The following is a 22,386-nucleotide window of genomic DNA, read 5'->3' as shown; positions in this document are numbered from 1 at the left end:
TGAGATCAGTGTCAGAGAAGGCCACTTAAAATAGAAGGTTTAAATAAGATCCAGACATTAGCAGACCTGTGCTCGCTTCAGCAGCACATATACCAGATATTAGCAGACCTTCCCCCAGCAAAGTAGCTTGAGAACGTTCTCTGAGCAGAAGGGAAACAAAACAAAAACAAAAAAAGCCGGGGGGGGGGGGGGACTTTAGGAAATCAAGGCAAGAAAACATGGTAAGCAAAAGTATGGGTAAATACATTAGACTTTCCTTCTTGTGAGGTTTCTAAATTATAGTAGGTGGTTGAAATGAAAATTATAACGTGGTTTGATGGAGGTTCTAAAGAAACGTAGAAGAAATATTTAATACAACTATATTTTAAATAGAGAAGGAAAAGGGACATAAAAGGTAGGTAAGTTTCCTATACTTGAACTGGTAAAAAGATGCCACCAATAGACAAATTATGTATATATGTAACACCCAGAGCAGCCACTGAAAAATTATACTAAAGAGATATATTTCGGGGCACCTGGGTGGCTCAGTCGGTTAAGCATCTGAGTTTGGCTCAGGTCGTGATCTCACAGCTCGAGAGTTTGAGCCCCACAGCTCTGTGCTGACAGCTCAGAGCCCGGAGCCTGCCTTGGATTCTGTGTCCTCCTCTCTCTCTGCCCCTCCCTGGCTTGTGCACCCCCCCCCTCAAAAATAAACATTAACAACTTTTTAAAAAATAAAGAGATACATTCCAAAACACTCGATACATCAAAATGGAATTCTACAATGTCATCTAATCCACTTGAAACACAAGAAAAAACAAATGAAAAATAGAAATAAACAGAAAATAAAAAATAAGATGGCAGACTTAAGCCTTAACCCATCGATAACTACATTAATGCAGATAATCTAAAAACATCAAATGAGAGACATAAATTGTCAGGGTGGATTACAAAAAACACGAACCAACTATATGCTCTCTATAAGGAACTCATTTCAAATATGACAATATAGGCACGTTGAAAGTAACAAGTATAGGAACATATATAAAATCCTACAATTATAGGATCACCTGGCTGGCTCAGTTGGTGGAGCATGTGACTCTTGAGCTCAGGGTTATGAGTTCAAGCCCCATATTGGGTGTAGAGATTGCTTAAAAATAAAATCTTAAAAAAAATAAAATCATACGATTACATATATATTATGCAAACTTTAATCAAAGGAATTCAAGATTATATCATTAGATAATACAGACAAAGAAATTGCCAGAGACAGAGCTGGACATTATATACGGATAAAAGGATCAATACAGATAAAAGGATCAATCCGCCAAGAAAACATGGCAATCCTAAATGTAAAACACCCAACAACAGTCCTACAAAATATGTGAAGTAAAAACTGATAGGACTGAAGGTAGAAATGGACAAATCCATAATTATAGGTGAACACTTCAACACCCCTTTCTCCACAACTCACAAGACAATTACACATAAAATTAGTGAGGATATGGAGTAATTCATAGCACCATCAACCAACAGGATCTAATTAACATTCATAAAACATTCCACTAAGCAGCACAAAATATACATTCTTTTCACAGGCCCATGAACGTATACCAAGAAAGACCACATACTGCATCATAAAACAATCTTAAAATTTTAATAGATTTGATACCCTATAGAGTATATTCTCTGACTCCAACCAATAAAATAAAACTAGAAGTCAATAATACAAAGATAATATGATCCAATGCTTTGAAATTAAACACGTTTCTAAATAATCCATGAGTCGAAGAAGAAATGTCAAGGGAAATTAAAAAAAATGCATTGAACTAAATGAACTTGAAAATACAACATAACAAAATTTGTGGGCAGTAGCCAAGGCAGTTGTGAGAGGGAAATGTATGGGACTAATTTCATATTATTAAAAATGAGGAAATGTCTTAAACCAATAATCTAAGTTCCCACCTCAAGAGCCTAGAAAAAGAAGAGCAAAGTAAGCCCAAAGCAAACAGAAGAAAGAAAATAACAAAAATAAAATCAGATGTCAATTAAATTGAAGACAGAAGAACAGAGAAAATCAGTGGAACGAAGAACTGGTTCTTCGAAAAGATCAATAAAATTGACAAACCTCTAGCAAGACTGAGAAAAGAGAAAAACGCCAATTACCAATATCCAGAATCAAACAGCAGGTATCACTGCAGATCCTGCAGACATCGAAAAGGAATAAAGGTAATATGAACAATTTTACCCACATGAATTTGACAACTTAGATGGAATAAATCAATTCCTTGAAAAGCACAGACTATTACAACTCACCCAATACATTGTAGATAATTTGAATATCCCTGTAACTATTAAGGAAATGGGATTCATGATTTAAAATCTTCCCCAAGTGAAATATCCAGGTCCAGTTGGTTTCTTGGAGATTTCTATTACGCACTTAAAAAATAATTAATACCAATCCTGCACAGTCTTTTCCAGAAAATAGAAGGAAAGTCTTCTCAATTCATTACATCAAGTTAGTATTACCCTAATACTAAAAGCAGACAAAAACAATACAAAAAAGAAAAAGACATACCAATATCTCTTAAAGAGATGCAAAAATACTTAACAAGTTAGTAGCAAATAAATTTCATCAATATATAAAAAGAACTATAAAGCATGACCGAGGGGAATGTGTTCCATGGATGAAAGGCTGGTTCAGTATTTGAAAATCAACCTATGTGATCCACTGTATGAACAGGTTAGAGAAGAGGAGACCCATGACCATATCAATTGATACAGAAAAAGCATTTGACAAAATTCAACACCTATTCACAAGAAACTTTCATAAAAAAATCAGGACTAGGAGAGATTGATTCAACTTGATATATGGTAATCTTCAAAAAATGCTGTAGATATCATAGTTAAAGGTGAAGGATTTAATGCTTTCTTTTTAAGGTTGGGAGCAAGGCAAGAATATCTGCTTTTAGCACTCTTATGTAACAGTGTAAGGCAAGAAAAGGGGGAAAAGGCACTGATACTGGGAAGGAAGGAAAGAATATAAATGTCTTTATTTGTAGGTGGTATGATTGTGTACATAGAAAATATCGAAGAGTTTGTTAAAAAATAAAATAAATCCCAGAACTAATAAGTCAAGTTCCGCAAGGTCACAGAATATAAGCTCAATATAAAAATATCAGAACATATTAACACAGATATTTTAAAATATGATAATTGCTCAAAAAAGAAATAATTAGTTATAAATCTAACAAAACATGTACAAGATTTGTATGCTGAAAACTGCACAGTACACATGAAAGAACAAAAGGTCTAAATAAAGGGAAAGACATGTCATGTTCATGGAGTGGAAGATGTCTATTCTCCCGAAGGAGATACATGAAAGTTTTGATAGTAATTCCTATCCAAATCCCAAGGAAGATATATGTGGATATTGATAATATTATTCTAATTTTTATACGGAAAGGCAAAGGATTAGAATAGTTGAAGAATTTTGAAAACTGAGGGTACATAGAGGGAGGTGGGTGGGAGATGGGCTAGATGGGTGATGGGAGTTAAGGGGAGCACTTGTGATGAGTACTAGGTGTTGTGTGCAAGTGATGAATCAGTGAACTCTACTTCTGAAACCAATATTGCACTGTTTATTAACTAAACTAAAATATTAAAAATAAAAATAAAAAAATGAATTTGGAAGAAAGCAAAATGGGAGGAATCAGTCTACCCAATTCTTATGGCCACTATAATCAAGACTGTAGTATTGGTGGAGGGATAGATAGATTGGTGGAAGAGGACAGAGAACCCAGATGAAGATCCACACAAATGTGCACAACTGACTTTTGACAGAGGTTCAAATGCGTTTCAATGGAGACAGATGCCCTTTTAACAAATCGTGCTGGAGCAATTGGACCTTTATAGGGAAAAGATGGACCTCAATTTCAGTCTCATGCATTATGTAAGAATTAACTCAAAATGGGTCATGGACTTCAAACTATAAAAGTGTTAGAATAAAACAGAAAATTTGGAGGATTTAGGAATAGACAAAGAGTTCTTAGACTTGGCAACAAAAACATGATTCATAGAAAGATCAATCAAATGGACTTAATTATTGGCTTTTTTTTTTTTTTTTTTTTTTTTTTTTTTTTACCTTGAAAGAGTGTTGAGAGATGAAAATAGAAGCTACAGACCGGGGAAATATTTGCAAACCACTTAGAAAAGTCTAGTACCATAGAATATATAAAGAACTCTAAGAAATCAATAATAAAAAAATAATCCAATTAGAAAATGGGAAAAATACATAAAGAGACATTTTACCAAAGACTATACGTAGATGGTCAATAAGTATGTGAAAAGATGTGGACATCATTAGTCATTTTGGAAATGCAAATTAGAATCTCGATGGCATCTTACTATAAACCTATCAGAATAGCTAAAATAAAAACTAGTGGCAACATCGAATGCTGGCAAAGATGCAGGGAAACTGAACCACTTACACATTGCTGGTAGGAATGTAAAATGGCACAGCCACTTTGGGAAAACAATCTGGCAATTTCTTAAACAACGAAGCCTGCAACTGCCGTTCAAACCGTGAATTGAATTACTGGCCGTTTATCCCAGAAAAATGAAGATTTATGATCACAAAAACCTGTACATAAATGTTTATAGCATGTTTATCTTTAATAGCCAAAAATTTGGAAGCAGCCCAAATGTCCTTCAGTGTATAGTTAAACAAACTATAATACATCCATACCATGGAATAGTACTCAGCAATAAAAAGAAATGAACTGTTGATACAGGCAACAACTTTGATGAATCCCCAGAGCATTATGCTGAGTGAAAAATGCCAATCCCAACAAGTTACATCCTGCATGATTCCATTTATGTAACATTCTTTAAATGACAAGATTATAGGAATGGAGAATAGACTGGTGGTCCCCAGGGGTTAAGAAGGGGATAGGGGAAAGAGATAAGTGGGTATGGCTACACAAGGGCAACATGAAGGATTCTTGCGGTGGAAATATTCGGTATGTCAGCTGTATCAGAGTCAATATCTTGGTTGTAATAATGTACTGTAGTTTTGTAAAATGGTACCACTTGGGGGAAACTAGGTGAGTGACACAGGGTATATCTGTGTTATTTCTTACAACAGCATATATCTGTAATTATTTCAAAATAAATAGTTTTTTTAATGTTTATTTATTTATTTTATTTTGAGAAAGAGAGCAGGGGAGGGGCAGAGAGAGAGAGAGAGGTAGAGAATCACAAGCAGCCTCTGTGCTGTCATTGCAGAACCCAACAAGGGACAAACCATGAGATCTCACAAACCATGAGATCATGACCTGAGCTGAAATCAAGAGTCAGATGCTTAACCAACAGAGACACCCAGGCACCCTGCAAAGTGTGTAGTTTAAAAAATACACATATACTTCAATCCTGAATTGTACTTCTGAGATTTACCCATAGATACTCATTTCAGGTTTACCAATAATAGCAAAAGATGACTGACACACAGTGTTTTAGTTCATCAGGAGGTATAGGTTTTAAATAAATTCATATAATGCAGATATTACAAAGGATGAGATAGCACGGATGAATTGATTTATATGAAAATGCAAACTCTAGAACTGTGCTTTGCTATGCTATTTTAAAGACATGTTAATATACCCAGGAGTGTATATTTACTTTTTTTATAGGCACAGATTACTTTTGGAATGGTAGACAAATGACTCAAAGCCATGGTCGAACTTGAGAAGAGTAGCTATGTGTCTGGTGGGCAGGTGTGAAAGAAGCCTTATTTACTATCTTTATACGCTGTTTTTCCTCTTGAATTTTATACTTTGTACTTACATGACCAATTGAAGAATATATTAGCATGTTTTAAAAACATAAGAGAACATCCAGAAAGAGACTCAAGTATATATTTGGGAATTTAGTATATAATAAAGGAAGCATTTTATGACAGCAGGGGGAAAAGATGGGTTATTTCATAAAAGCTCTTGGGAAAATTGCCTACCCATTGAGGGAAGATGAACAGACATACAACTACTTAACTCTTTACATCCAAGTAAATTCCAAGTGAAGTGAAGATACAAACAATGAAAAAAGTATTAGAGGAAAATGTAGGTAAACATTTCATAATCCTGTGGTAGGAAAAGTTTAAAAAAAATTTTTAATGTTTATTCATTCTTGAGAGAGAGAGAGAGCATGAGTGGATGAGGGGCAGAGAGAAAGAGGGAGACACAGAACTTGAAGCAGGATCCAGGCTCTGAGCTGTCAGCACAGAGCCCAGCATGGGGCTCGAACCCATGCACCACAAAATCATGACCTGAGCCAAAGTTGGAGGCTCAACCCACTGAGCCACCCAGGCACCCCAAGGAAAAGATTTTTAAAGGAGAGCACCAATAATGTAATAACAAAAGAAAAAGATTGATGGGTTTAATATGTATGTTAAATACATGTAAGTTTACTTAAAAGTTTACTTTTTTGTATGACCAAAACAGCAGCGCCCAAATATGTAAACTACATTAAATGATATAGTGCGTCTCAACAAGAGAATGGCAAATTGTGGTATATTTGCATAATTATTACCCACCAACAAAAGTGAGTGAACTGTAGATAAAATGAGCAGCACGGATAAATTTTGTGCATCTAATATTGAGCTAAAGAAGCAATTTACAAAACCAATTCATGGTGTTAAATGTCAGGATGGTGGTTTCTTTTCAAGAGAAAGGGTAGAGTAATGACTGGCAGGGACATGAGGCGGCTTTCATGCCGCTAATATTCCATACCTTGGTTGGGAGTACAAGGGTGTGTTTGCTTTGTGATAGCTCATTAAGTTGTACACTATTCTGTATGCATATTTTGCTTTATTTTTTAAAGTTTATTTTTGAGAGAGCGAGAGAGAGAGAGAGAGAGAGAGAGAGAGAGAGAGAGAGAGAAGGAGAGAGAGAATCCCAAGCAGGCTCTGCACCATCAGCACAGAGCCTGATGTGGGGCTTGAACTCACTCACCGTGAGATCACAACTGGCACTGAAATCAACAGTTGGATGCTTATTAGCTAACAGAGCCACCCAGGCGCCCCCATATTTTACTTTAATAAAGCAGTTTTAAAGACAAAAACACATTTTTTGACTTTCATAATGGCAGACACTTTTTTTCTTAATGAAGTCTTTTGATGTTGCTGTAAATGATAAAACTTTTCAGAAAGCAAACTGGTAATATGTTTCAAAATAGTATTTAACAATTTCTGTTAAAGGTATTTATCCTAAGGATGGAATGAGAAAAATGTAAGAGGAAACATCTATAGCCATTTCCACAATAGCTTTACTTATAAAAATGAAACATCAGAAACAAAGTTCCCAACATTGAGAGATCATTTAACTGATAATGATACATAAGAAATACATTGTAGCCAAATATAAAAGGCAAGGCTGTTTTTCTTTCTCTGGAAAACTATATGAGGAGTTTGGTGGATGAAATAGCAATTTTCAGATCTCTTCAACTCATGTAAACACAAATACACACAAATATACACACTCAATCACATTAAAAATATCTATATCTAAATAGTTGGAGACACTAAACTGTTAGAATTTATCTCATTTTTTCTGTGTATTTTTTAAAACTTTTTTGTTTTACCTTTTGTATTTTCTAAAACACGCAAGCAAGCACAGGTAGATATGACTTTGTAATACTTGAAGAAAATAATAAAGCGGAAGTAAACAAAAATGCCCAGAAAGTATTTTTGTGTATTTCTTTTAGTTATTCCCCTTCCCCCAGCAATATTCAGGTTTTTTAGTTAATTTGGGAGAAAAAGAAGAGCGGAAGAGAAATATGAATAAACCATGTATTTGTTTAGTTTAATGGTGTTACATGATAACTTTGAAAGATATGAATCTTTTTATCATAAAGAACTTCTCTTACCTATGAGCAGAATTATTTCCAGGTCCTCTTTCAATAGTTATTTTCATTTGTAGACTATATGATTGTGATATAATTTGAGGTATTTTCTAGTATATTGAAAGAAACTAAAAAGTGGTGTATTCCAAAGTTAAAAATGGTTTTCATAATTAATTAGGCCAGGGATGGTTCCGGGTTTTATGGAGGTTCAAAGTTATATAGTTTTTGAGTCTGCCTTTAAGAAAAAGAACAAAGACTTTAATAGCATGTTAGTTGCTGGTCCCTGTAAGGGCATGTGGAAATGGAGGGTTCTAGCACTTAGATTCCTTTGACTTCATATAAAATTCACCTGTTTATGCCCTGTTTCCCTTTTGGGGGGAATTATTTCTCAGTATTATTAAATTATGATAACACGTCTATTTGTTACTAATACGATTTAACTATGCCTTATGAAAAGATTCATTAAAATACAAAGAAAAAGAGTGTGTATTTAAGTCTCATTGTGGAAGGTTATTAAACTTATTGATGATGCTTTAAGGCCCTATCCGTAAAATAATTGGATTTATTTATTCCTCTTATTTCAAAGAAAGTAAGTAATGCATCCCACAAATAAATATTTGATTAATAGTATTTATTTCCTTATTCTAGAAGTAGCCTTGCACTTACGGAAACGATACCCCCTCCCTGAATTCTAAAATCTGGCTCCAGATATATTCAGATTTTACACCAGAGCTTCTCAAACTGTAACGTCCATTCGACATTCAGTTCATGCAGGGATCTTGTTAAATGCAGGCTCTGATTCAGTAGTTCTGGAGTAGAGTCTAGCAACCTGCTTGTTTAGCACGCTGCATGTGATGGCTCCATTGCTGTTCTGCAGACCATACTTGACAAATGCAGAGCGAGGCTCCACACCTGCTATCCTGTCCCCAGCATCCCCTCCTCAGAAGCTGCCCTCCACATATAAGGTGCAGGGGAATGTGCCAGTCTAGTGGTTCTTAGGTACAGCTGATGGATACGTAGCCATGAATCTAAATGTAGGACCTGGATTGCTTGAAGCAAGTGACACAACCGAGGACAGTGAGCGAGTGGAGGAGTAAGAGCCAGAAAGAGCACAGGTGCCGAGGAAGAAACCACACTGCTTTGAGGAAGTGTTTATGAGTACATGAGACAGGCAGACAGCTTCCATTTCCAGCCTGCCTTCAGAAGCACGGGTGAAGCAGTAAGTGCGATGTTCCTGCAGGAATTTAAGAACCTACAAAAAGAGACGACTCAGAATTGTTCCACCCTGGTCACACGCACGTGGTTTCTTCCGTTTCAGGGTTTAGGGCATGCTGTGGGTAGCGACAGCCGTTCCAGCCGGCAGCCCGCCCCACCTGTGACCTGTGGCCCCTTCTGGGAACTGTCCTCAGGAGCTGACCGTGTCCAGTGTTTCCCAGGTTCCTCGCACCAAGGTAAAGAGTCTTTCCGTAGTGATTTTGACATTGCACTCGCTGTGCTGTGAAGCTAAGTGCAAATGCTCGGTGGGGCAGTGCGGGGGCATAGGGCTCTGAACAGGCTGCTTTCCGGTGAACACTACTCCAGTGATCATAGAGATAGGGCTTGTTACCCTCAGAGTAAACTAAGAAAAGCATAAGGTGCCCTGTTGCTCCTGCTTTTGATATTTGTGCATCCCTAGGAGAGAGCTGATCCATGTATTTTTGACTATTGTTTATGTATATATATATATATTGGTTGTATATATATAAAACACCAAAAGTTTCTTCGAGTTGGACTACTGTAGATACCTCATATAAGTGGAATCATGGAGTATTTGTCTTTCTGTGAGTGGTTCATTTCACTCAGCATTATGTCCTCGGGTTTTATCCATGTCGTAGCGTGATTCAGGATTTCCTTTTTTATGGCTTGGTAACATTCCCTTGAATGGATACACCACATTTTCTCTGTTCATTCATCTGTGGCTAGAAGTATAGTTGTTTTTACCTTTTGGCTATTGTGAGTAATGCTGCTGTGAATACGGGTGTGCAGATGTCTCTCTGAGATCCTGATTTCAGTTGTTCTGGATGCGTACCGAGAAATGGAATTGTTTGGTCTCAAATGGTAGTTGTATTTTTAATCTTCTGAGGAACCTCCATCATGTTTTTTTCAGAAGATGCACCATTTTACAATCATTTATAGTAACACTCACTATCTTCTGTTTGTTTAGTTTTATAATGGCCCTCCTAACAGGTGTGGGGCGATATGCCTTAAATATAATACTCTCATACTCTCATACTAGTAACTTACAAGAGTATGAGTGTAATCCATTGGGTTACATCTGTATTTTCACTTCCAACATTTTCTACTACTGCTTTTTTTAAAAAAAATGTTAATGTTTATTTGTTTTTGAGAGAAAGAGAGTGGGGGAGAGAGAGAGCAGGGAAGGGGCAGAAAGGGAGACACAGAATCTGAAGCAGGCTCCAGGCTCTGAGCTGTCAGCACAGAGCCTGAGGCGGGGCTTGAACTTTTGAACCACGAGATCATGACCTGAGCTGATGTCGGATGCTCAACCAACTGAGCCACCCAGGCACCACTAACATTTTCTGCTACTGTTAACTGGTTTGCTCACTGTGAGAGTTACTTCATTTGCCCTTCTGGCTGTAATACACACCACTTTACACAAAATGAGCCTGCATGGGACATCAGTTGATTCTCTGTGTTTCACAGAAATCAACTTGGAGTAGTTGAAATGGGTTTTGTTTGTCTTGCCTTCCCATGGTCACCCTTGGCCAACTCTCCCTATGAAACAAGTTACCAAGAATTCTTTAATAACAGAGCATTAACATTCATTGATGGCTCTTGACAGTGATTGACTGGATAGGAATGACTTAAAAAATGGCAGAATTGGCAAAAAAGAAAAGCAAGCGTCCCCTCCGAATGTGACATCAGAATCTTGGGGATCATTTAGGGAATCTGTTTATGAGGCCAGTGCGTGAGGCTGAGAAGCAAGATGACTGTGCTGGAATTCATGAAGAAGAACGAGGTACCCCCCAGGGGCAAGCCCAGGCCTCTGGCCAAAGCTCCCAACTGCTGAGAGGTTTACTTGTTTTGTGCACTGTACAAAGAAATTGGTGAAGTCACATTGTGTGGTTGCTGGCACTGCTGTGCAAAGTGACTTCACACAAGTAGCATTGCTAAGCATGCATTAGAAATGATGATTTGAGATTGAACTGGCTCTGTGGAAATAACCTGAATTACATGCTGCAACACTGTTTTGCCCGAGGGGCTAAAATCACTGACTTAAGATATTTAAAATGTCAGAAACGTATATTCTTAATAAGCTTGGAAAGTCTGCCATACTTCAGGGAGTATCATAGGTCTTCATCATCATCTAAGTAGACCTTTGAGACCACATGGGTTGTGACTTGATTTCTTTCATTATGAATAAATCCAAAATGACTGATGCATTCCGACATCCGGACAGGGCTGAACCAGATGTGTGACCGAGTCATAGTTGCAAGTTCCTTGCTTCAAATCCTTCAGTGTACGTTTAGCATCGTGCATTTAAACACTTAGACTGAAGGACTACTCTTCTTAAGTGTGGTAATTCTTGATGCCTCGCTGATGGATTGGTGGATGCACGTGCATGTCTGGGTGGACAGAGCTGGGTTAAGGAATGGCAGCTTCCCCGGGCACCACCGTATGCCAGTGGAGTATCCTTAGTATCAATGGCAAATATGGCACCTGCTAACTCAGGTTTCCACATGTAACACTTAGGCGATTGATAATACGACATTTGTTCCAGCTCCCTCACAGGGGTGGGCACGAGATACCAATAAGAATTGTTGCCATTGTTGAACTATCCCTGATGAATATTTTCCTAACAATAACAAAAAAATTCTTGGCACTGAGGAATTTCTCTATTGAATATTTTGCATAGTGTTACGGCAAGCCACACCACTACCCTGATTTAGAATCGCTTGAATTTGGCAGTTCATACTTGAAATTCTTAAACCGATTGGTAGTTTATATAGGTCTGTTTACTGGAAATGAGTGGGTTTTTTGAAAATTTATTTATTTTATTGACATATGATTGACATACAACATTACATGAGTTTCAGGAATACAACTTAATGATTTGATATGTGTATATATATATTGGAAAACAATTACCATAATAAGTCTGGTTATCATCCATTACCATACATGTTACAAACTTTTTTTCTTGTGGTGAAAACTGTTAAGAAATACTCTCTTAGCTACTTCCAAATATATATTACAGTATTATTAATTACAGTCACAATACTGTACATTTATTTTGAATCTCTATTTCTGAGAATTTTGTTTGGTAAATCATAAAAGAAAACTGAACAGAAAAAAGGACCACAGAAAACTGGAAAATGTTTTGACAAAAAAAAAAAAAAAGACAATGTGAAAGTAAACAAACAAAAGAACTTTGAAATCCATTTTTTAACTTTGTAACTGTATCTGTGTAAGTTATCACTTCCCAGGGGAGTATAAGTAACTAATTCTGTCCAGTAATGAGATACCAAGTAGTTGTGAAATGAAAGAGGTTGAAGCATGTGAAAGTGATATGTTCATTCACGTACATGAACTAATAACTCTGTTAACTCACCATAAATAGATACACACTTTTGTTAATACAAAATAACATTCCTCCAGTTCCACTTAATAAATGTTTGGTAAAAACTTAAAAAATAACAGTTTGAATGGTTACTGAATCTTTAGCTTTTCTGGGGGCACTCACATGATTCAGTCTCTGTTAAATTGCTCACCACACACACACACACACACACACACACACACACGCATACAGTTGATATACAGCACAAGAAAAGTACTCACATGCATGTGAGGTAGGTCCCAGTTTGAGAAAGTTAGAATCCATTTATCACCTACAAATTTCACCCAAAAAAATTACATAAATGTCAAGAGCACATTGCCTTTATAATATCACATGGGAGAAATATCTGGACTCTGTCCTGATGGCCAGGGCAGATGGTTGATATCATGTGCTAAGAATGGGCACTATGCAGTTCTCAGCATTTGGAGCTCTGCCATGTAAATTTGAAGTGGGTCAAAGTGAAATGCTGGGATTTTCATATACTTATCAGAGGGTGTAAAATTTCAAAACTAGGGGCATCATAGAAAGTTAATTCCTGAGAAAACAATCCTATTAGTAAAGATATGTTTGAGCCAGAGACTCTAATTTTTCTGGCTCTACCCTGGATGAACAGGAGATAGGAAAAAATCTTACAGAAATGAAGTCCCTAAGAGTATCATGGAGTAATGTTTTTCTGTGTTTGTAATGGTCATTTTTAGTATTTGTGTCAATGCACCTTACATTAATCCATAATCAATAGCTATCACTTTTTAATGCTATTATGTGTGTTAGCTTTAATGAGAGCCTGCAAAGAGATGAAAATAAAAGGATTCCATGATGTGGTTTATGTTATAAATAAGAGCTTTTTTTTTTTTTTTCAGATGCAAGTATAGAGTTATACGGGTGGAAATAATCATGCTTTGTGATTGCTTTGCCTTTTATTTTTATTTTTTATTTTTTTTAATGTTTATTTATTTTTGAGACAGAGAGAGACAGAGCATGAATGGGGGAGGGTCAGAGAGAGAGGGAGACACAGAATCTGAAGCAGGCTCCAGGCTCTGAGCTGTCAGCACAGAGCCCGACGCGGGGCTCGAACTCACGGACCGTGAGATCATGACCTGAGCCGAAGTCGGACGCCCAACCGACCAAGCCACCCAGGCGCCCCTGCTTTGCCTTTTAGATGTGAACCTTAGGCTTTCATGTCCTCTAGAGGTTTGTCATCATTAGATGAGAAGCAGCAGCATTGGAAGGGTGGTGATGCTGCTTCTAGAAAGTGAATTGCACAGCCACACTAACATAACTAAAACCCAGTGTGTATTCATTATAATGGAAATGCAAACTATTTATAAAAATATAAATAACGCAGAAGTGACTCTTTTATTAAATTAGAACCACTGGGTGGAGGAAATTTATGAAAATAATAAGGCACTTTTAGGCTGTCAAACTGTTCAGCCACAAATGAGTTATTGCAAGCATAGTGAGTGTCTTGCTCAAGGGTTAAAGAAAAAAAGAAAACTTTGTTCACAGATGTGCACAAATACACAGCGAGGGATTGTGACCACGTGCTGTGCTGAGCCCTAAGAGGAGCAGTATCTGTACGTATCAACCTGATCATATGAAAGACAAAGAGACTGGGCACAGTGAAAGATCAAAGACTGGCCCGTGAATGGGAACTAGGTGCTTGCATTTCCTGAGTGCCCGCTCTGTGACAGCACTCTGCTGGGCACGCAGTGCCCGTTGTAGGTTGAGAAGAACCGAGAGTGTTGCATAGCCGAGTACTGGGCGCAGATTAGTAGGGGTGGTTGCAAACCTTGTGGAAATTCCAGGGATAAAGGGAGGTGGGGAACCGACAGTAGGGACAGAGAAGAGGCCCGACAAGAAGAAATAATGAGCCAGTTTTGAAGACTCTGCGGATGCTCGGTTGTAGGCCACTTGTGCCTCAGTGGCTGCTAAAGGCAGTTTTGTACTTGCCCAAAGCACATTTGCCATAACAGCAGGACTTTAGTTCATACATAGATGGGAAAAACAGGAAAAGATAAGAAAGTCAATTGACATCAGGGGTATTTCTGTCTATGTGTCTGTTGTTCTGTCCATCCATCTACCTGTCCATCCATCCATCTGTACATCTACCCAATTCAAGAAGGCAGAAGGCAAGTTCTTGGTTAACTTCTGTGATCAGTAGCCCTTAGTTTCTATGCCTCATTGTTTTCTAACTACCACTGTGCCTGTCATGTGGCCCAGGACAATAGCTGATGTTCATAATGATGACCCTAAGTCACCAAAGAAATGTTCTGTATGCCCTTTTAAAGAAGGTAGATACAAGTAAAATGTATTCTAGAAAGATTTCGATTCTTTTCATTAGACTGATGATTCCTGGAGGTAAGAAATAATCTCTTTTTCATCTTTCTATCCTTCGACACCTAGCACAATGTTTTTCACATAGAAGGTAAAATATTTGTGACACTGAATAGAATGGAAATAATTTAAGTTTTGTAGGAAAAAAAATTGCATTATTTAAAATCCAGGATTCCTATTATCAGGGTACTCAACCAGAAATGGCATATCGTTCTAACCATACTCCTACCCGTTCTCAACCCTCAAAATAAGATGATGTTTTCATGTACTGAATTAAGGACTCAGTTATAGAAGTGTCTTTGGTAATGAAAAGGATATGTTTCTATGAAGTTTTTCAGGAACATTGAACAGAGGAAGATATTGTAATGGTGGGGTCGCACGAAGGAGTTATTCTCTACCTTTCTGCATCAGAGGTGCCAGGTAGAGGCTCTCCTAGTCTTGCCTTTGCCTACAGGGTTCTCAGCTCAGTGACTTAGAAGCTGCTGGCCTTAAACCCATGCAGTACCCTAAGCTCAAGGTGGGATTTAGCCAGATCAAAGTTAGGGATGAGGACTGCAGATCTTTTATAAGACGCCTCTACCTGAATTTCTACCCAAGCCTAACATGCATCCTTGAAGAGACCAGATTATCCTTCATGAGAATCTACATCACATGGTAGAAAGAGCAGTAGGGTTTTTTGTTTGTTTGTTTGTTTGTTTGTTTGTTTGTTTATTATGGGGGGGCAGAGAGAGAGAGAGAATGAGTGGGGGAGAGGCAGAGAGAGAGAGGGACAGAGGATTTGAAGCAAGCTCTGGACTGACAGGAGAGAGCCCAATGTGGGGCTCAAACTCGTGAACTGTGAGATTGTGACTGAGCTGAGTCAGACGCTTAACCAACCGAGCCCTGCGGGTGCCCCAAGAGCCGTAGGTTTTTGAGTCGGTGAACTAGGATGTCAGTGACCACATTTGCTCTCGCTGGTGGCAAGCACAAAGTTATGATCTTCCCTACAGAATTATTGGTCAGATCATATGAAAGAGTATGTTTGGTGGGTTTGAGGGATTTTAAAGCGCTATACACACATTAGTCCCCTCTGTGACCAGAGGATATATTAACTTATTACCAGCAATATTGGTAAGGAAGATCATAAAGAACATTTTACTAATAAGTTATATATAGTTACAGATTAGTTATTTAGAATATATTGATAACTCCAAGATAAGGAAAAAGAGGTGGTTTTTTTTTTTTTATAAGAGGGGAACTTTGCACAGATGGTCCAGTACCTTGACTTTATTATCCTTGTTACAAACGGTCCCATAGTCACAACAGAAATCTGCCCGCCTCCCTGGCATTCAGTAAGCTCACCAACACTCAAGTATTTACACTTAAACCTAGCTAAGATCCTACTAACACTTTTAAGTGGGTTAGCACAGTGTTCCCTTTCTAATAGCAGTGTTTTTTACTTACCGCAGAGCTATCCTTGGTGTAAGAGAGAGAAAAGCATTTTTCTTCTATAGCTCCTTGTCAGCTTGGGGTTTCTATCCCAATTCCTATTGAACTACTCCTAGAACCCTAAACAAACAAAACAGTTTCACATTCTGAATAGTGTATTTTAAAGGGGCTCACGCCTTTTCCTACAATTTTATACATAGCACTCCATGTCACCTGCAGCTTAACAACTTGTTTGAACAAGTTACAATAAAAATGAAAAACAGCTGCATCATGCTTTTTTGCAATTTACCGTTTGCCTTTTGTCCGTTGGAAGTCTTTCCAGAGATGAAGGTTCCCTGGCAATGCCCGTATCTTCTGCTCATGAACCGTGCGGGTGGAGTGGGTGAAGCAGGCTCAGGGACACGGCCAGGCTTTTTTCACCCACAAATGTGTTTTTAGCAGTTCCGAAAATAGTGTTTTGGGGTTTTGGTGCTCTTTCAGTCTGCTTGAGTATAGGAGATACAGTAAAATACTAATTCCTTCAACAAATTTTTAGCTCCTGCAACGTGCCGAGCACTACAGGTCATGTGGAGAAAGCACTGAGCAAAATAGACAAAATCTCTGCTTCATGAAGTGTTTTTTTTTGGGGGGGGGGGCATGTGTTTTTAAGAAGAGAACGCTATGCTAGTCATTTGGCTCCCAGGGGGAAGGATGGCCTGATTATCAGTGTCTAATTTGAGACTATCTGGAGCTAGGAAGAGCTGGGAGAGGTAGCCAATATACAGAATAAACAAATAGACTATGTAACGTGCCAGATGTGCTATGTACTTCAGAGGATAATAAAGCAGGGAAGGGACAATAGGGAATGTTAGGGGAGGGCTGCGATCATAAATATGGTGATCAGACGGAGCCTTGCGGAGATCGGAGCACTTGGGTCAGAGCCAGAGGAAGTGAGGGAGCAAACGTGCGAATACCTAGGAAAGCGGGTTCCAGGCAGAGGGAAATGAGGTCATGAAGTGAGAAGGCAACCGGCCACGTTGGAAGGGGAAGCACTGAGGCCCATGCGTCCGGACAAGAGTGAGCAGGGCTAGTGACGGGGCAGGAGATGAAGTGATCGGGACCCACCCTGAGTCAGGCCCGCGGCGCACCGTAAGGATTTGCTCTTTCTCTGACGCCACCTGAGACCCGAGTGGGTCTCGACTCGAAAGGTGATGCGGTATGACTACACAGTGTAGCAAGACCCAGGCAGCTGCTGTCTCGAGAATAAATGGAATAAGGGCCAGACACTGGGAGATTCTTTAGGAGCTCGTGTAATAGCCCAGGTGAGGGATGGTTGTGGTTTAGACCAGGGTGGTTAGATGCGGTCACATCCTGGAGTTAACTATGTGCTAGTAACAACATGATTTGCTGGCTGATGGGATGTATCGTGTGACGGGAAGAGGTGAGTCAAAGAGGACTCCCAACGCTCCTGGTACAGAAGTCCGTCAGACCCGAGGTTTTGTGCTTTGTTTCAAGGTCAGACTCAGATTCTGTTTCTGCCTGTGTCCCTCCCTAGCTATTTGTTTTCCTTTGGGTAAGGCCAAGTCTTGCCCATGGATGATAAGCCCCCTGAAGGTAGGGATATGATCTAAGCCTTCATACCATTATATTCCTAGTGCATAACACAGAGCCTGCCACATAATACTCTGTAAATATTTGTTGACTGAATGTTGTACCTTTCCCTATAGTCTGGTTTCCAAAACTGTGAAGTCTAAATAATAACACTAAGTTTAACAGATATTTTTTTTAAGTTTATTTATTTTGAGAGAGAGAGAGAGAGAGTGTGCGTGTGAACATGTGAGAGCTAGCCAAGCAAGCGGGGAAAGGACAGGGAGAGAGGGAGGGAAAGAGGGAGAGACAGAATTCCAAGCAAGCTTTGTGGTCAGCTTGGAGTCCGCTGCAGGGCTTGAACTCACAAACCCATGAGGCCGAAAACAAGAGCCGGATGCTTAACTGACTGAGCCACCCAGGCACCCCCAGTTTACAGGTAGTGTTGAAGAATAAATGAAAACTGCTGTGTCCAAGGTGCATTATACATTCAATGTACAGGAAGCATTAATACATGGAAGCTATAATTATTATTGTCCATATTCTATGCCATTTAAAATGCCGATAAAATTTTGAACATCCAGAAGGAAGTCTTCCTTCTTCATAGGAGAAAGAAGGGTGGTGGCAAATTTTCACCATTTTCATTAAGACTTTTTCACTAGGAGCGATATTTTAATGCAGAAATAGAAGACTTCCATGCATAAAAGCCATAAAATCCGAATTATTTTAACCGCATTGCGCAAATAGAAGGGATTTGTCTTATCCCTAGTATTAAAGTCGTGCAGAAGCAGGAGACGCATCCCCTAGGAGCTTACCTTCTGCGCATAAATAGTACTTACCATGTTGACTGGTGTTTTACAATGGTGCCTACTCCAGGCGACTGCAGTCGTGTCAAAAAGTAGATGAGCAGAGACTGAACGGTTTGAGAGACCATGCACTTCAGTTGTCATGGTAGCCAAGGGCTCCCAAATAGATCCTGTTCCCCTGCCCAGATGTTTAATGTTTGTGATAGCATGCCCTAACTGGTGACAGAGCCAGATGTGAATGTATAATGTCATTTATTTTTATTTATTTATTTTTGTCCTTAACAGTTTAGAAAATCTTTTTAAAGCTCAGAGGTTGAATTTAGCTTAGAGTATGCAAGTGAGGATTCAGTAGAACATCTGTGTTTCTGAAGTCTGTGTTTCCAAGTTGTATATACCCCAATTGCCTTTCCAGATGAACTGATTAATTCCACGCATCCTGAAAAAGAATTCATAGAGCCCATTAATAAGAGCGTATCTGGTGACTGAGACTACGGAGCTTAAAACTGTCAATAGGAATCTTTTATTTTCCTGTCTCACGGCTTGGGTATCCATTCAGGCTACGGTAAAGAAGAAAACAGACACTAATTTGCAAGTAGCTCCAGAAGTTGATTGTTTTAAGAAAAGACCTTGGCTGGAGCGCCTGGGTGGCTCCGTTGGTTGAGCTTCCAACTTCAGTGTAAGTCATGATCTCAAGGTCTGTGGGTTCGAGCCCCGCATCAGGCTCTGTGCTGACAGCTCTGAGCCTGGAGCCTGCTTTGGATTCTGTGTCTCCCTCTTTCTCTGCTCCTCCCCTGCTCATGCTCTGTGTCTGTCTCTGTCTCTCTCTCAAATAAGTAAACATAAAAAATTTAAAAAAAAAGGAAAGATCTTTGCCTTGATGATAGCTCTTCAATAAGTGAAATTTTATATGCATATTTTATAAATATATTTGATTTTCACTAGAGTTGTGTTTTTATTTTATACAAGAAAGCTAATGTTAGCCTTTATTTTCCTATGAAAATACCTCTGATGAAGGTAAAAAGGTGTAGCCTGCCCTTGCCATTGACCCAATGACCCTATAAAGGAATGTTAACTGAGGGCCATAATACATGTTAAAAAGAGCAGTTAGCTCTTCTCAAGAAAGAAAAATTCTAACGTTCAATTAATCTGTGTGAAGAACAATGAACATAAAAGTCTAATACATGGAAGAAATAAAATATTTATTGCAGTTACATATATATTTTTTCTGGTGACCGGAGGGCAAAAGAAAAGGAGGGAGAGTAAGTTGTTATTGTTGTTGCTGTTGTTGTTGTTGTTGTTGTTTCAGTAAGGGAATCAGAGTCAGATAATCAAGGAGAAACTGAAGAGGAGAAAACTGTAAATAATGTCCTACTGGGCACTACTCTGTAAGACTCCGTTCTTCTCAGACCTTTGCTCATTTGGGCCCCAGTGTTCCAAGTCACTCAATAGCAACATAAATCCTGTCCGCTAAGTCCCATTCTGACCTGGGAATGCTCCTCTCCCCTGTCTGCAGCATTACTTTTTCCCCAGCTGTGGGTCCAGCCCCAAGAGGGTGGGGTGTCTCAGAGGCATCTGAGGTCCACGTCCCCCACCTATCTGCTCTCCACCCACCTTCCTGATGGATCACCCGAGCTCTTCTTCCATCCACAGCTCCTTTTGAGACAACTGCCTCAAAAGGAAGTGCCTCTGAGGTAAATCTTTTTTTACCTGCCTATTGGATCTGTACAGAGTTCACCCTGATCATCTCCCTAACTGAGAGTTGTCCTTTTAGGACAGTGCAGATTAACAGGAACTTTCTGCAATAGCAGAAATGTTCTGTGTTTGTGCTGCCCAGCGTGGTAGCTGAGAGCCTCTTGGGGTTACTTAGATTTAAATTAAATAAGATGAAATAAAAATAACCATTCAGTTCTTCAGTGACACTACCCACATTTTGAGTGCTCCATAGCCACATGTGGCTAATGGCCACCACATTGGAGAGTAGCTTTAGAGTTTTAGAGGCAATCCTGGGTCTGGTAGGAATGGGCCGATGCTGGTACCCCACCGTGCTCAGCCCCAGAGAACTCTGGTCTCAGAGGAAAGCCATGGTGCATGCAGACGTACAGCGGCTGGCCATCCCTGCAGCAGTTTCTGTCGAAGGGAAACGGGCACCTCCGTGAACACCACATGTACGCCATTTCCCAATGAGTAGTGCTTTAATCTTCAGTATGAGATTTGGAGTCAGGCCTGAGTTTGAATGTTGGCTCTACTAATAGATAGGTGTGGGACCATGGGCAGTCATCTAAATCCTCCCAACACTTGTTTCTTCATCTGTAAAATGGACATACTAACCCCCTACTGCCCAAGGTTATGATGAAAATCCAGTGAGATAGGAAACGGAGGGCAGGACAGTGCCTGGCATATCCTAACCGCCTACTATATAAGCCAAAGATAAGATGCTGTGGATCCTGTGTCAACCTCAGCCCCCTCTTCCTACAACTTAAACAAAAAAACTAATTAGCCTTTTGAACGAAAGTACTAAATAGACAAAAGGAGGATTCAGGAATTGTTGCTACATTGCCTATCTTTTTCAAATACTTGATGAATAGTGTGTGTGTGTGTGTGTGTGTGTGTGTGTGTGTATACACAGCTTAATCTATATTCATACTGTTAACACCAGACAGGTGCAGTCTAGCTAACAGTGCATGTGAGAAGAAGTACATGGCCTCTGTCTGTGGACCCAGGCCAGCTGCCGTTTTCACCACTGCCATTCCCACTCGCAGACAGTCAAGGAACTGTGCCACTCTTCTGGATACTGCATTCCAGGTTGCAAAGAGAGGAGAGATGTCTGAAGGAGCGGATTATGTAGTGCATCCCGGGAGAATTTCTTCTGCCCTCTTTCTCTGCAATGCCACACGCTTTCATCCACCCAAGCACAAATGGGGCATGGTGTGGATGGGGCTCTGTGATAGCGAATAGGTCACGTCAAGGCACAACCACTGGCCGACCTTGTAGAGGACAGGACGACTGGACACCAGTCCAAAAACCCAAGTGGATTCGCCCAGCTGAAATGCCAGTTTCAGTGTACTTTTCAACTCGCTCAGCTTCCTCTGTGCAAAATAGGTCATTGAGTTGACAATAGGAGGAGGAAGAGTTAAGAAAACCAATATTTACTCAGCATCCTTGCTATGAATTGGGTTTTAAATAGTCCAAGACCTCCTCCTGAGAGAAGGCTGATGAATTGTTTCAGTCGGGGTCGGCAGCAGAATTACAAATCCAGGTGGGTCCTCGTAGGTGAGGTGCCCCCCCGACTCCGATTCCTGCTGAGTGGGGAACACTCTCTGTAGCAGCTCCTCATTTCTCTTCACCTCCCAGGTGAACTTTGCAGGGCTTCTTGTTCTGTTTTATTTTAAGGCTTTCTTTACAGGCAGGGAACCAGGAGAGCAAAGATGGGGAATTTGCAGCTACCCCAGATATGGAAGGGGCCTCCTCCTGCAATCTCAGACTCCCACTCTCCCCACTCACCCAATCCCTGAAGAATTTTCAGACCCCATCAGGAGGTAAGGCTAAGGAATCATTTCTTCGTTTTGGTCCCTTGCCCTGGATGTGTGTACTCCTGAGCATGTGTTTTGGGCAAAACAGTAGAATCTCCTTGTTGCCAATGAAATAAGTCCACAAAAGCTACAGGAAGATAAATAAACTTCCTGGAAGTCGCTCTAGGACATAGTCTCTATCAGACCCTAGATTGTTACTCTCCTCTAAAATAACTATTAGCAAAAA

At 39.5% G+C, this 22,386-nt stretch overlaps 1 protein-coding gene across 7 annotated transcripts in view; it reads left to right on the top strand.

Annotated features, from left to right (window-relative positions):
• The window catches only part of ENOX1 (ecto-NOX disulfide-thiol exchanger 1), a 579,844-nt gene that overhangs the window by 154,978 nt on the left and 402,480 nt on the right, over positions 1 to 22,386 (top strand). For all 7 annotated transcript variants that reach the window (XM_058684407.1, XM_058684417.1, XM_058684361.1 and 4 more), the window contains exon 4: positions 9,194 to 9,326. The gene's annotated coding sequence lies outside the window, so the exon portion shown is untranslated. The remainder of the gene's footprint in view (positions 1 to 9,193; positions 9,327 to 22,386) is intronic.

This window comes from Neofelis nebulosa, chromosome 1 (genome assembly GCF_028018385.1).
Source record: "Neofelis nebulosa isolate mNeoNeb1 chromosome 1, mNeoNeb1.pri, whole genome shotgun sequence".
Lineage (NCBI taxonomy): Eukaryota > Metazoa > Chordata > Mammalia > Carnivora > Felidae > Neofelis > Neofelis nebulosa.
This window is presented reverse-complemented; position numbering and strand designations above follow the sequence as displayed.